Source organism: Salmo salar, unplaced genomic scaffold (assembly GCF_965601325.2).
Source record: "Salmo salar unplaced genomic scaffold, fSalSal1 ptg000152l, whole genome shotgun sequence".
Lineage (NCBI taxonomy): Eukaryota > Metazoa > Chordata > Actinopteri > Salmoniformes > Salmonidae > Salmo > Salmo salar.
In genome coordinates, this window is record NW_027675323.1 from 2830636 (window position 1) to 2847459 (window position 16824).

A 16824-nucleotide genomic window follows, 5' to 3' on the forward strand; every position below is an offset into this window, starting at 1 on the left:
ATATAAATAGCACTCCTAAAGAAGATGCAGTGTGGATGAATGATCAGGATATAAATAGCACTCCTAAAGAAGATGCAGTGTGGATGAATGATCAGGATATAAATAGCACTCCTAAAGAAGATGCAGTGTGGATGAATGATCAGGATATAAATAGCACTCCTAAAGAAGATGCATTTTCCAGTTTGCTACCAACTTGATAGAGGGAACTTTAGCATAAAACCCACATGGAAAACTGAGATTCGGCAAATAACATATAAAGAGAGGCCAAACCAACAACAGAAGTTACTAAAACATAAATTGCTAATTTATGATGTAAAAGGTGGATTTTATGATGTAATGTCAACTTTATACATTTCTATCCCAGGACCACCCAATTTTCAAATTCTCCATAAATCTGCTGTGGGTTACCCAGAATCACATTGGGTTACCCAGAATCACATCCTTTATCACTGACTGTAATGTAAACACACAAACAGCGATTTAAGGTACTGCATCTCAGTGCTAGAGGTGTCACTACAGACCCTGGTTCAAAACTAGGCTGTATCATAACAGGCTGTGACAGGGAGTCCCATAGGGCAGCGCACAGTAGCCCAGCATCGTCTGGGTTAGGGTTTGGCAGGGGTAGGTCGGTCATTGTAAATAATAATTTGTTCTTAGCTGGCTTGCCTGGTTAAATAATGGTTAAATACATTTTTTAAATGTAACTTCATTACACCGTTACACTGGCATACAAACTCGGTAGCATAGAGTTGATAATACATATGACGTTGGGAAATAGTGCATTGTGGGTAGTTTAGAAGATTTCCCGAAATAAGTTCATACATTTGTAATAATGCAAAAACATAGCTGTTTGTACTTATAGGTAACCATATCGTGACTACAACTAGCTTAGTAAGTCTTTAACCACACTGTGTTGTTACGCTGGTGAGTAAAAACTCATGCTTCCTACACTTTAACTTTTTGTCTGACAATAAAATAAACATTTTACTCAACTGCGTTACCCACTCCAGTCAGCAGATGGCGGTGTGGGAATTTAAGGTAATGCTGTTGGTGTGACGTATAATCTAGTGGACGGAACGCTTCTTTCAACAGTAGCAACAGTTATTCAGCGACCTCTGTAGCTTGCTAGACAAAATAGCCGAACCAATAAAGCTCTTTGGGCGCTTTAGTGTATATTAGCAACTGTGTTTTAAAGACACTTTTGTCGTCTAGTTAGTTATCCGATTTAATTTCATATTTACGGTGTTGTTGTTATTAGTCAGCTAGCGGGCTGGTTAAGTTAGCATTAGCCTAGCTAGCTAACATCTCCGACCATGCGCTCACAAAGCTACTCTCCTCCTGTTAAAGAAGATGTCTGCTGGACGGAGAAAGAAGCTCTCGTCAAAGAGGAGGAGGAAGAGGAGGCTGTTACAATACAAAAACAAGTAGAGGGTGAGGCTGTTACCGTGAAAGAAGAAGAGAAAGACACGTTCAGAGTGAAAGAGGAGGAGGATGTTACAGTAAAAGAAGAGGAAGACACGTTCAGAGTGAAGGAGGAGGAGGATGCAGTTTATGGAGTGAAAGAGGAGATGACTGTCACATCGAAGAAGGAAGAAGAGGAAGAAACTGTATATCTGGGCCCGGTTTCCCAAGGGCATCATAAGGCATCCAATGGTTCTAACGATGAACGGGCCCTGATTAACACTCGTAAGTACTGTTTTAAAAACAGAGGCACAAACTCTACACTTGTTAAACTGAGGTGTTAAAGGGGAAATCTGTAATTGCTACATCCATTTTTTTTTCTTTAAAATTATTTAATTATAGCCATTGGTTCTTGAAGAATATAACACATGCCTCATGAGCTTAGTTCAACTGTTGTACCCCATCAGAACCCCAAATAAGCTTTTTTTTACTCCAATGTTTAGAAACAATGTAATCAACACTGTATAGCCTCAACATGGTTAAAACTATAATGTTGATATTATGGATGGTCAGTCCTTGCATCCATAGGTCTGTCTGTCTGTAGTTACATTTCTCCAACCCCATAATCATCTTATTACCAAAACAGTGGTGGAATTACAGCTTTGTTATTGTTTGGACTGCAGATTGGTTGGTTGATTGTGTGGCTTTTTTAAAGGGGCAACCTAGTTTTAAAACAGAAACAAAATGGCTGCTCAGAGACTTGAGCTGTGTTCGAATACTCATACTAACCATACTATATATTATGCTTATTTGTCATAGTGTGGATATAGTTAGTATGCCAAAAGTTCCCGGATGTGGTACTACAGTCGCCAAAATACGAAGTATATATGCAGAGGACACTATTTCTGTGCTTTTAGGGCCCATAATGCAATTCTTCAGGAAATGGGCGGGGCTTGAACTATTTTCAGATTTGAAAAAAAATTTGGAAAATATGCAGCCGAAGTCCGACGAGAGAGTGGATACAAATGAACTGCTTTAACTAATTATGACAAATGTTAAGAGAATGTTGAGCAATGTAACGATATGTTGGCTACGTTATCCTTACAAACCGCATAGCATATCTTTACAGCAGTATGTACCAGTATGTTAGCTAGCTACGCTGTCCTTATGAACCACATAGCATATCTTTACAGCAGTATGTACCAGTATGTTAGCTAGCTACGCTGTCCTTATGAACCACATAGCATATCTTTACAGCAGTATGTACCAGTATGTCAGCTACAGTTGAAGTCAGAAGTTTACATACACTTAGGTTGGAGTCATCAAAACTTGTTTTTCAATCACTCCACAAATTGTTTGATAACAAACTATAGTTTTGACAAGTCGGTTAGGACATCTACTTTGTGCATGACACAAGTAGTTTTTCCAACAATTGTTTACAGATAATTTCACTTATAATTCACTGTATCACAATTCCAGTGGGTCAGAAGTTTACATACACTAAGTTGACTGTGCCTTTAATGTTGGGGATAGGGGACAGTATTGAGAATTTTGAAAAAAATATGTGCCCATTTTTAACTGCCTCCTACACCAACTCAGAAGCTAGGATATGCATATTATTGTTCAGGTTTGGATAGAAAACACTCTGAATTTTCTAAAACTGTTTGAATGGTGTCTGTAAGTATAACAGAACTCATATGGCAGTCAAAACCCTGAGACAAATTCTGACAGGAAGTGGATACCTGATGTGTTGAATTACTTTTAAGCCTATGCCATTGAAACACACAGGGGCTTATTAATCATTGAGCACTTCCTATGGCTTCCACTAGATGTCACCAGTCTTTACAAAGTGGTTTGAGTCTTCTACTATGAAAACTGACCGAACAAGAGACTTGGAACGTTGGTCATAAGCGGATGGCCGATACTACTCTGGCGCGCGAGTGCATGTTGGGTACCCTCGTTCCAATACGTTTTAAAAGAGAATGCAATCGTCCGCCTTGAATATTATTGAAGTTCTGATTGAAAAAGGCCCTAACGTTTTATGCTATACAACGTTTGACATGTTTGAACGAACGTACATAATTTTTTTTCCCTCTTTGGTGAAGACATGTCCGGCGGGCGACGTTCATGTTTTTGAGTAGCCTACAGGACGCGCTAACAACACGGAGCTTTTTGGACATAAATTATGAGCTTTTTAGAACAAAACTACATTTGTTATGGACCTGGGATTTCTGGAAGTGCCTTCTGATGAAGATAATCAAAGGTAAGGGAATATTTACATAGTATTTTTGATTTTAGATCTCTCCAACATGGCGCCTAGTCTGTATCGCCAAGCCTATTTTTCTGAGCGCAGTACTCAGATTATTGCAAAGTGTGATTTCCCAGTAAGGTTATTTTTAAATCTGGCAATGCCGTGGCGTTCACGAGATGTTAATCTATAATTCTTTGAATGAAAATATAATATTTTACCAATGGTTTCGAATAGTAATTATTTAATTTGTTGTGCTGATTGACTGGCGGTATTGGAGGGAAAATATTTTCTCAACATCAACGCCATTGTAAAATGCTGTTTTTGGATATAAATATGAACTTGATAGAACAAAAAATGCATGTATTGTCTAACATAATGTTCTAGGAGTGTCATCTGATGAAGATTGTCAAAGGTTAGTGCATAATTTTAGCTGGTTTTCTGCTTTTGGTGACGCCTGTCTTTGCATTGAAAATAGCTGTATGTAATGTTTTGTCAATGTACTGTCCTAACATAATCTAACTTTATGCTTTCGCCGTAAAGCCTTTTTGAAATCGGACAACGTGGTTAGATTAAGGAGATGTTTATCTTTCAAAGGGTGTAAGATAGTTGTATGTTTGAGAAATTTGAATTATGACATTTAATTGTTTTCAAATTTGGCGCCCTTGATATTTCACCTGCTGTTGATAGTGTGTACCGGGGGTGGGACGCTTGCTAGTAAAACTAAATGTATGCTCTTCAACTGATCGCTGCCCGCACCCGCCCGTCCAGCATCACTACTCTGGACGGTTCTGACTTAGAATATGTGGACAACTATAAATACCTAGGTATCTGGTTAGACTGTAAACTCTCCTTCCAGACTAACATTAAGCATTTCCAATCCAAAATTAAATCTAGCATCGGCTTCCTATTTCGCAACAAAGCCTCCTTCACTCACGCTGCCAAACATACCCTCGTAAAACTGGCTATCCTACCGATCCTTGACTTCGGCGATGTCATTTTCAAAATAGCCTCCAACACTCTACTCATCAAACTGGATGCAGTCTATCACAGTGCCATCCGTTTTGTCACCAAAGTCCCATATACCACCCACCACTGCACCCTGTATGCTCTCGTCGGCTGGCCCTCGCTACATATTCGTCGCCAAACCCATTGGCTCCAGGTCATCTACAAGTCTTTGCTAGGCCGCCTTAACTCAGCTCACTGGTCACCATAGCAACACCCACCCATAGCACGCGCTCCAGGAGGTATATCTCACTGGTCATCCCCAAAGCCAACACCTACTTTGGCCGCATTTCCTTCCAGTTCTCTGCTGCCAATGACTGGAACAAATTGCAAAAATCGCTGGAGTTGGAGACTTATATCTCCCTCACTAACTTTAAGCATCAGCTATCTGAGCAGTTTACCGATCGCTGCAGCTGTACACAGCCCATCTGTAAATAGTCCATCCAACTGCCTACCTCATCCCCATGTTTTTATTGACTTTTTTTGCTCTTTTGCACACCAGTATTTCTACTTGAACATCTATCACTCCAGTGCTAAATTGTAATTACTTCACTACTATGGTCTATTTATTGCCTTGCCTCCGTACTCCATTTGCACACACTGTATATAGATTTTTCTATTGTGTTATTGACTGTTCGTTTGTTTATCCCACGTGTAACTCTGTTGTTTTTGTCGCACTGCTTTGCTTTATCTTGGCCAGGTCACAGTTGTAAATGAGAACTTGTTCTCAACTGGCCTTCCTGGTTAAACAAAGGTGAAATCTTAACTTTATTGACAACACCCAAATGGATACTGTCATTAACGCGGTTCTTCAATAATTACACATAACTTATAATACTGTAGCAAATAATATATTAAACATTACATTCAAACGAGCCTTACAATTATAATCTAAAGTAGTGTGAAATGAACTCATAAGCAACCTGGTAATGGAGGTTACTTCCCTCAGTTACCCCCATTCACTTTCAGAATACATTGTGAAAAACTAAAATCTTTGCTCACCATTTTTGCTCCAGGCAGATATAGTACATCCATAACTATCGGTTTCCTCATTAGCAGGGAGGAGTTTCTGCAATCAAATTGCCCTCGTGCCGCAATTTTAGCAAACACAGAAAGGGGCCTATATTGGAGACCAAAAGTCGTCTGGCACACTGCTTAGAGGTTCAACAACATGAATATCTTATTTCTAGCCTACAATCATCAATGTTACTACTAATGTGAAAACAAGACAAAATATGACTCTTCTTGCTCATTATAACCTCTATGGGCTAGGCGGGACGAATTCGTCCCACCTACGTAACAGCCACTTGAAGCCTGTGGCGCGATTTTCAAAACCTTAAAAATCCTATTACTTCAATTTCTCAAACATATGACTATTTTACAGCTATTTAAAGACAAGACTCTCGTTAATCTAACCACACTGTCCGATTTCAAAAAGGCTTTACAACGAAAGCAAAACATTAGATTATGTCAGCAGAGTACCAAGCCAGAAATAATCAGACACCCATTTTTCAAGCTAGCATATAATGTCACAAAAACCCAGAAGACAGCTAAATGCAGCACTAACCTTTGATGATCTTCATCAGATGACAACCCTAGGACATTATGTTATACAATACATGCATGTTTTGTTCAATCAAGTTCATATTTATATCAAAAAACAGCTTTTTACATTAGCATGTGATGTTCAGAACTAGCATACCCCCCCCCCCCCCCGCAAACTTCCGGGGAATTCGCTAACATTTTACTAAATTACTCACGATAAACGTTCACAAAAAGCATAACAATTATTTTAAGAATTATAGATACAGACCTCCTCTATGCACTCGATATGTCCGATTTTAAAATAGCTTGTCGGTGAAAGCACATTTTGCAATATTCTAAGTACATAGCCCAGGCATCACGGGCTAGCTATTTAGACACCCGGCAGGTTTAGCGCTCACCAATATCAGCTTTACTATTATAAAAGTTTGATTACCTTTTGTTGTCTTCGTCAGAATGCACTCCCAGGACTGCTACTTCAATAACAAATGTTGGTTTGGTCCAAAATAATCCATCGTTATATCCGAATAGCGGCGTTTTGTTCGTGCGTCCCAGACACTATCTGAAAGGGTAAATAAGGGTCGCACGCATGGCGCAATTCGTGACAAAAAAAATCTAAATATTCCATTACCGTACTTCGAAGCATGTCAACCGCTGTTTAAAATCCATTTTTATGCCATTTTTCTCGTAGAAAAGCGATAATATTCCGACCGGGAATGTCCATTTAGCTAAACTGAGGAAAGTAAACAAAGCTTTCGGTCGACGCGGGCACGAGCCTGAGTCTCACAGTACTGTAACCAGCCACTACCCAAACGAGCTACTTTTTTTTCAGCCAGAGCCTGCAAAGCCACGATTCAGCTTTTTACCGCCTTCTGCGACCCTATGGCAGCCGTAGGAAGTGTCACGGGACAGCTAAGATCCTCACTCTTCAATAAACAGAGACAAGAAGAACGACACCTTGTCAGACAGGCCACTTCCTGCATGAAACCTTCTCAGTTTTTTGCCTGCCAAATGAGTTCTGTTATACTCACAGACACCATTCAAACAGTTTTAGAAACTTTAGGGTGTTTTCTATCCATATGTAATAAGTATACGCATATTCTAGTTACTGGGTAGGAGTGGTAACCAGATTAAATCGGGTACGTTTTTTATCCAGCCGTGAAAATACTGCCCCCTAGCCATAACAGGTTAAGACAATTGTCAAATAATTTTAACATTCATTACAGATGTCAATTGTTGTATAACATCATGGCTCCGCTGTTGGCATCACCTTTTACAGTGGATTTCTGCTGTTGTGGGCCTTTTAATCATCTGTCTGACTTTGTCGTTCACACAGGAGAGAGACGGGACTATCGTGGATCCTCTGGGGAGCCTCAACAACCTCATGATGCTAACGAGGCAGAGAAGAGTCTCTGCAGATCAGAACACCTCAATAAACACCTGCAGAGATGCACAGGGAAGAGAACTCACTGCTGCTCTGACTGTGGGAAGAGATTTACTTCCTCATCAGGCATTAAAATTCATCAGAGAACACACACAGGAGAGAAACCTTATAGCTGTGGTCAATGTGGGAAGAGTTTTGGTCGATTTTGCAGTCTGACTCAACACCAGAGAATACACACAGGAGAGAAACCTTATAGCTGTGTTCAATGTGGGAAGAGTTTTGGTCAATCTGGCCATCTGACTCTACACCAGAGAACACACACAGGAGAGAAACCTTATAGTTGTACTCAATGTAGAAAGAGTTTTGTAAAATCTACAGATCTGACAGTGCACCAGAGAATACACACAGGAGAGAAATCTTATAGCTGTGACTAGAGATAATCTGATAGAAGTACATACATGAAGGAGTTGTTTCATGATATCAATGAATTAATGTCACAATGTAGAATGTTTTAACCTCTATGGGCTAGGTGGGACGCAAGCGTCCCACCCGTGGTGCACTCCATCAACAGCAGGTGCATTTCAAGAGCGGCAAATTTGAATCCAAATAAATGTCAAAATTCAAATTTTTCAAACATACAACTATTTTACACCCTTTGAAAGATAAACATCTCCTTAATCTAACCACGTTTTACGATTTCAAAAAGGTTTTACGGTGAAAGCATAAATTTAGAGTATGTTAGGACAGTACATTTACAAGAGTTGTGTGTAATGTTTTGTCAAGTCAAAGACAGGGTCACCAAAACCATAAAACCAGCTAAAATGATGCACTAACCTTTTACAATCTCCATCAGATGACACTCCTAGGACATTATGTTAGACAATGCATGCATTTTTAGTTCTATCAAGTTCATATTTATATCCAAAAACAGCGTTTTACTATGGCATTGATGTTGAGGAAATCGTTTCCCTCCAATAACCGGCAGTCAAGTCAGCATCACAAATTAAATAATTAAAATTAGAAAACATTGGTAAAATATTATATTGTCATTTAAAGAATTATAGATTTACATCTCTTGAACGCAATCAACTTGCCAGATTTAAAAATAACCTTACTGGGAAATCACACTTTGCAATAATCTGAGCACTGCGCCCAGAAAAATACACGTTGCGATACAGACTAGACGTCATGTTGGGGAGATCTAAAATCGAAAATACTATGTAAATAATCCATTACCTTTGATTCTCTTCATCAGATGTCACTTCCAGGTATCACAGGTCCATAACGAATGTAGTTTTCTTCAAAAAAGCTCATCATTTATGTCCAAAAATCTCCGTCTTGTTAGCACATGATCTAAGCCCGCCGGACTTCACTTCATGAACGAGGGGAAAAAATATATTTACGTTCGTTCAAACATGTCAAACGTAAAGCATGTAGAACACAACTTTCACAGCAGGTGGCTGCCGTCTTTGACTCCCCCCAGGAGGGAGTGGGTCCTGTGAACAGACCTAAGGTGTCATCCTTTTCTCAATGTGGCCGTGAACCAGACCAGGCACCATCTATATCTGAGGGTGAGACATTAGAGAAGGTTTTGACTTTGTTAGAGAAGGCTCTGGTCAGCAATACTCAGTCTTTGAACAGAGGGCCCCGTAAACAGTTCCACAAACGTCAGCGTGAGTGCGCCGTCTGTGGAAGCACTAATCACTGGACCAAAGCTCACTGTCAGATGCACCAGCTGTGCTTCAAGTGCTTCTCTCCGGGCCACATTAGCTTTGACTGTAGTGAGGCTGGGCAGCGACAGAGCCCTGGATGTGGACAGACTGGCAGGTCTCAGGAAAACTAGAATGCCTCCATTCTGAGGAGGGCAATGTGGGGCAGTCTTATTTTTCCTCCACTGATGATGATATCCAATCTGTTTATTCTTACTTTTGTGAGTCAGTACCCAAGAACAACACAGTCATTTTTCAGAACACAATGAGAATTACTCAGAATGACAGTTTGTTTTACACCTCTGTGCTAGTACAGGATAAAGTTGAGCTGAAGGGGATGTTAGATAGTGGGTCCATGGCTACTACTCTGCGCGCAGATATTGTACCTCGGTTGAGGGAGGCAGGAGTGGTAGAGGGGAACTTTCTAGCTCCTTCAGACATCATCCTGGTGGGTTGTGGTGGGAAGCAAACTAGCCCAGTGGGCATGTGTGACTTAAAAATGCAGCTTTATGGTTTCAGCTATGTAGTCCCAGTGCTTATTGTAGATGGGCAGGTTGATGAACTCATTGTGGGCACTAATGTGTTGAAGTCTTTGATTAGACAGTTCAAATCAAATGACAGCTACTGGCGGGTGGTGGGTACACCAGGTTCCTCTAGCCAGTGCGATGACAGCCACTTCCTGCGTCTCCTGTCAAATCTGGAGAGATGGAGAGGAGACTCTATCCCAGATAAAGTAGGCACCATTAAGTTGAAGAGAGCAGTAACGCTCCAACCCATGAGTGAGCATCTGGTGTGGGGCCGCCTACCCCCAAAGACAAAACTCTCTGTGAGCAGTACTGTTGTCGTCTCGTTGTGTGAATCGACACATACTAGTGGGGAGAGTAGTTACGCCTCTGTGGGGGGATGGATGGCTACCTGTGAAGATAGTGAATCCAACAACATCACCAGTTACCCTGAGACGAAATGCTAAAGTGGCGGATGTGTATCCTTGCATTGCATTAGAGGATTTTGATGATGTCAAGCAGCAAGCAGCTTACCAGAACGTGGCTAAAGTTCAATGTGACAGCTCACACGGCAGTCTGACAGCTAAGAGTTCAGTTAGTGGCAGTGTAGTTCATGGCAACAGTACACTGAGCAATCTTGGACTTCAAGGCCTGTCTGTTGAGGAGTGTCCAGTTTCACAGTTCTGGAAGGATAAACTTGTCAATTTAATTGGGAAGTATGACAGTGTTCTCTAGACATAGCCTAGATTGTGGTGAGGCAAAGGGGTTCTGCCATCGCATACGGCTGACTGATGACCGCCCATTTCGATTACCTTATCGTAGGCTTTCTCCAGCTCATTACCAAAAACTCAGGGAAACACTGGATGATATGGAGGAAAAGGAAATCGTCAGAAAATCCAGCAGTGAGTATGCCTCACCATTGGTGCTGGTATGGAAAAAGAATGGGGACTTGCGCCTATGTACTGACTTTAGGTGGTTAAATGCCCGCACTGTAAAGGACGCTCATCCCCTGCCTCATCAGGCTGATGTACTGGCCGCGCTGGGAGGTAATGCCTTCTTCAGCACAATGGACTTGACGTCAGGGTATTATAACGTGCCACTGCATGAAGAGGATAAGAAATACACTGCCTTTCCTCTCCTTTAGGCCTGCATGAGTACAATCGGTTGCCTCAGGGCCTCTGCAACAGCCCGGCTACGTTCATGAGAATGATGCTGACCATCTTTGGTGACCAAAACTTTCTAAGTCTCCTTTGTTATTTGGATGATCTGATGGTTTTTGCTAAGACTGAGGAAGAGAGTCTGCAGAGATTTGAGATGGTTTTTCAGCGGTTGCAGGAGCACAATCTTAAATTGTCTCCGTCTAAGTGCAAGTTTTTGAGGAGGTCTGTTAAGTTTTTGGGTCACATCATTTCTCAGGAGGGTGTAGCCACTGACCCTGCTAAAGTTCAAACTATTTTGAACGTGACTGAGAGCGAGATGATGGAAGCTGATGGTGTCACTCTATCAACACTACATTGAGAATTGTTACATGGTTGCTAGGCCATTGTTTCAGCTAACTACAGGTTAGCTGAAACAGGAGGAGGAGGCCTGGAGGAGGAGGAGGCCTGGTCCCTCTCGCAGGCTCACTGCTGCAGACTGGACTGCCGAATGTCAACTCGCTTTTGAAGCTTTGAAATCAGCACTAGTTGACCAGGCACTGCTGGCTCATCCAGATTTTTCTCAGCCATTTTTACTTTCTGTGGATGCATCTACTAGTGGTTTGGGAGCTGTACTATCCCAAGTGCAAGATGGGACGGCAATAGCCAGGCCAATAGCTTTTGCTAGTAAATCTCTTAATCATGCACAATCCAAGTATCCTGCTCACCGGCTGGAATTTCTAGCCATGAAATGGGCCATTCATGATAAATTCAGCCATTGCCTGCGAGGGCATAAGTTTACTGTGTGGACCGACAACAATCCACTCAAATATATTCTTACAAAGCCGAGACTTGATGCATGTGACCAGAGATGGGTCGCAAAGCTGGCACCCTTTGACTTTGATATCCAGTACATACCGGGTCCCAAGAATGTCGTTGCTGATGCTTTGAGCAGAGAGCCATTTGTCCGCTCCACAGTTCTGCACCGACTGACAAGAATTCCATATGATGTCCTGCTGGAGGAAGCCAGAGGTCTTCGAGTGGATGATGTTCAAGACATGTTCCGCCTCTCCTGTGAACAGCCCGAGGCTGGCTGTGGAACGTCTATGGCTCCTGGGAGTGAGTTAAGTAGAGCTGGAGACGATGTCAGTGGGTTGGTTTCCTGTGAAGAGGTGTCTGCTGTCCTCCATGCTCACCGCCGATGGGATGATGGTGCCACGGTGAGGGCCATTTCACATGCGCAGCACCTTGAGAAGTTGATGTCCATGGGTCAGAGCCCTTTACCTGTCTTTACACACAAGGAGCTGTATGATAACCAGTCACTGGATCCTGTCATCAGCAGAGTCATGTTCTTTGTAGATAGAGGCCGGCGCCCATCTAGGAGAGAGCGAGTCCTTGAAGCTAATGAAACAGTTTATACTCTAAGACAGTGGGGAAAACTCACCACGCGGTTAGGGATTCTGTATCGTGTCTCAAAACACCCAGTGAGTAAGAAGAAAATATTCCAGTATGTTGTACCTGTGTCTTTGAGAGGCCTTGTGTTGAAGGGAGTTCATGATGACGCTGGTCATCAGGGTCAGCAGCGCACATTGTGGCTTACGAGACAGCGGTTTTACTGGGACTCTATGGAAAAGGATGTCAAGGAATACGTGGCCCACTGTAAGAGATGCGTGTTGAGTAAAGCACCTGAGCCTGAAGCAAGAGCTCCACTTGTCTCCATTGTGACAACGGCACCTTTGGAACTTGTGTGTATTGATTTCTGGACTGCAGAAGATTCAAACAACAAGTCTATTGATGTGTTAGTAGTGACTGATCACTTTACTAAGCTGGCATGTGTGTATCCGTGTCCAAACCAGTCTGCTAAGACTGTGGCTCGTGTTCTCTGGAATAATTTCTTCTGCGTTTATGGGTTCGCTGATTGTATCCATTCTGACAGGGGTGCTAACTTTGAAAGTTCACTTATTGCAGAATTACTTCAGTTATCTGGTGTTGGAAAGTCCCACACCACACCTTATCATCCCATGGGGAACGGTCAAGCAGAACGTCTAAATCGCACGCTGGGTGGGATGATTAGAGCTCTGCCAGCTAGGTCCAAGGCTAAATGGCCTCAGATGTTGAACACATTGACATTCTCCTATAACAGCACTGTTCACGAGACTACTGGGTTTCCGCCCTTCTTCTTGATGTTTGGACGCACCCCTAGGTTGCCAGTAGATGTTATGTTTGAAAGTGTGCTGTTGGATGGGGACACGGTCGATGTGGATAAGTATGTCCAGTCTTTGGGTGAGGATCTGAGAGAAGCCATGACATTGGCTCAGCAGCATGCAAGTAAGCAACAAAAGAGACAAGCTGAGGCCTACAACAGACGGTCGAAGGGTCATTCGGTAGAGAAGGGAGACAGAGTTCTACTTGCTAACAAGGGAGAGAGGTGCAAGAAGAAACTGGCTGATCGCTGGGACAGTGCGGTGTACATAGTTGTTGCGAAGAACAGCTCACTGAACACATATCGTATACAGCACCCTACCACTGGACGCATCAAGACGGTGCATAGGAACCTGATTATGCCAGTCAACTTTCTGCCTTTGCCTTCTTGGGAGGAACCTGAGAGTCACGGATATCTATCAGGTGGTGACGTGTTCTCTGGGATGTCTGCAACGTCCAGAAAAATGGATGGGAGTGACGCAAGGACTGTTCACTGGGTAGCAAGCCTTCCTGAGTCTTCTGGGAGGATATTCCAAGAGGATGGTGAAGTCCCAGTTGATGGAAGTGAAGTGGAAAGGCCATATGACGTCCCCTTCAGTGAGGTGTGCTCAGTAGAAGTGGACCAGAGAGAGATCCCCAAAGCCTACAAGAGTTCTGATGGCGAAACTCCATTCAGTGGGGATGGTGCTGTGACAGATGTTGTTAACTTAGTTGAAGATGCTTTGTCAGTGTGGTCTGTGGCAATCTACCAGGATTCTGATCAGTCGTCTGACACTACTAGTGTTGAGTCTGTAACTGAAAGTGTGCTAGCTCCGGATAGGCCGAGTTGTAGTATTCCCCAACCTGAGGTTAGACCTCTGAGCACGGTTAGTGCTGTCCGTGACATTCCTGCTAGGTTTTTGGGTGAGGGTGTTCGGACTAGACTAGGTAGATTTATTAAGCCAGTGAATAGGTTAATCCAAACTATGTCTACACAGGAAATGAAACCGTTCTTGGTTTCTCAGTGACGGTAGGATATTGCCTACCTTTTCATTTTTTGGGGTGTATATGGTAATCTAACTGGGTCTTAGAGTGATTTGTGGGTTGGTCTAAAAATGTTGACAATTCATGTAACTTTGTGTGTAGTTCATCAGCATAAAATGTATTTGGCATTTTTTGTATACGGTTGAATAAGGGATTAGCTACCTCTTATTTTTCCTAATCCTTCGCGGGATAGCTTTCCAGCTGATCGACCATTTGTGGGTCTAGATTTAAGGGACTACACTGGGTTACTCCGTCGCTCTGTGGGTGTGAATTTTTTTTCTTTCTTTGCTTTGTTACCTTCGAGGTAATGTGTTTTGTTTTGTGCCTATAATCTAGTGTAAAACAGTGGGGGTGAATGTAGTAGAGTGATGTTGTTCCCCTAGATTATGCACCAAGTTGCACGCAAGGACAGTTCAAGTAGGCCAGGTCAAGAGGGGATGTTAATAAGTTAATAACAATAATAATAATTCAATGTGTTTTCTTTATTTAATTACAGCAGCATAGTTAATGTTATTTTTCGGTGTACAAACATTTTTTGATATCTATATTGTAAATACACCTAATTGTAAAAGTTTGTATATTTTGGTTTGGTCCATCGCGGGTTATCCGTACTTACGGACCCTTTTATCGTTCTCTTTTGGCCGGACCTTCAGCTAGCAAGGTGCCCGAGAGCTGTGACTGCACCGAGGGTTAACATATTGTGTGTTGTCTCTTCGTGTGCAGGACCAATAAACATGATTCAACCATCATAAAAGTACACAACGCAGAACGAACCACGCTACAAACCGGTTTGTAGCGTGGTTCGTTCTGCGTTGTGTACTTTTAATCAGGACACTGCCACAACTGGAATTATGATGGTTGAATCATGTTTATTGGTCCTGCACACGAAGAGACAACACACAATATGTTAGCCCTCGGTGCAGTCACAGCTCTCGGGCACCTTGCTAGCTGAAGGTCCGGCCAAAAGAGCGGGAACTGCATACATACATTCAGTGCCCAACAGCACACTATACAATTAAAATGATATACAACATATTCGGAACAAAATAAAAGACATACCTGCACACGAAGAGACAACACACAATATGTTAGCCCTCGGTGCAGTCACAGCCCTCGGGCACCTGCGTGAGCACATAGCAACTCACTCAAACACGGTCCCAAATACTCCCAAGTTACAATAGGTACCCTAATTAGCGAGCTTGGTGAAAGTTGTTAACATAAATCTTTATAATTGTTCACATTGTAACAAAACCTATAGTTGCGTAACAGCACTTTATGTAACTTTACCACAGTTTTATATTGACAAATTACGGCGCCAAGGACAACATACTTTGCTAGCTGAAGAGTTACACATTGGTGCAGCTGGCTTCCGGGTTAAGCGGGCAGGTGTTAAGAAGCGCGGTTTGGCGGGTCATGTTTCAGAGGACGCATGACTCCACCTCCTGAGCCGTTGGGGAGTTTCAGCGATGAGACAACCATGTCTATGCATTACTCATCTCATATGTATATACTGTATTCTACTGTATCACTCATATGTATATACTGTATTCGATACTATTCTACTGTATTACTCATCTCATATGTATATACTGTATTCTATACTATTCTACTGTATCTGTCTATGTATTACTCATCTCATATGTCTATACTGTATTCTACTGTATCTTAGTCTATGTATTACTCATCTCATATGTATATACTGTATTCTACTGTATCTTAGTCTATGTATTACTCATATCATATGTATATACTGTATTCTATACTATTCTACTGTATCACTCATCTCATATGTCTATACTGTATTCTATACTATTCTACTGTATCTTAGTCTATGTATTACTCATCTCATATGTATATACTGTATTCTATACTATCTACTGTATCTGTCTATGCTGCTCTGACATCACTCGTCCATATATTTATATATTCTTATTCCATTACTTACATTTGTGTGTATTAGGTATTTGTTGTGAAGTTGTTAGATATTGCTGCACTGTTGGAGCTAGGAACACAAGCATTTCGCTACACCTGCAATAACATCTGCTGAACACCTGTATGTGACAAATAACATTTGATTTATTATGAAGGTAATTTGTGTAAAATGTACCTTTCCCCACTCATTCACCCCATCTCTTTACATTGCTGATGCATATTCAGTGGCCTGACTGCGTCCAGACTGTCAAAGGCCCATCCTGGTAGATCTGAACCTAATGCAGCTTAGAGTGATCGGAAGACAAAAGTCGCATTTAGGTGCCAGGTGTAACTGAGGCCATAGATGCTCCATATCCATTACTTTGAGAGTTTTATATAATATGACTAAATGTGTTTCTGTGTTGCAGGGACAGTCAAGAAATGTAACAGCAAGGCCACAGAACATGACATAAGCAGAGCTGTGGGAGACCACTTCAAGCCCCTGGTAGAGCCGGGGGTGGTGTTTACCACCACGCCTTCAGCAGGCTGGAAAAGTGGGATTGATCTGGTTGATCCATTTGTTTGTTTCGGTTTCCAGTAGTTGAATCCTTTGACATATTGTTGAATTAAACATTTATCTTCAACAAATGCACTGGGTTGGTTGAAAAGTGATACTAAACGTACATACCAGCACTATTTTGACATAGTGGGAAATATACTGAATTTATACTTTTTTCATAATAAGATGGACCAAGATACG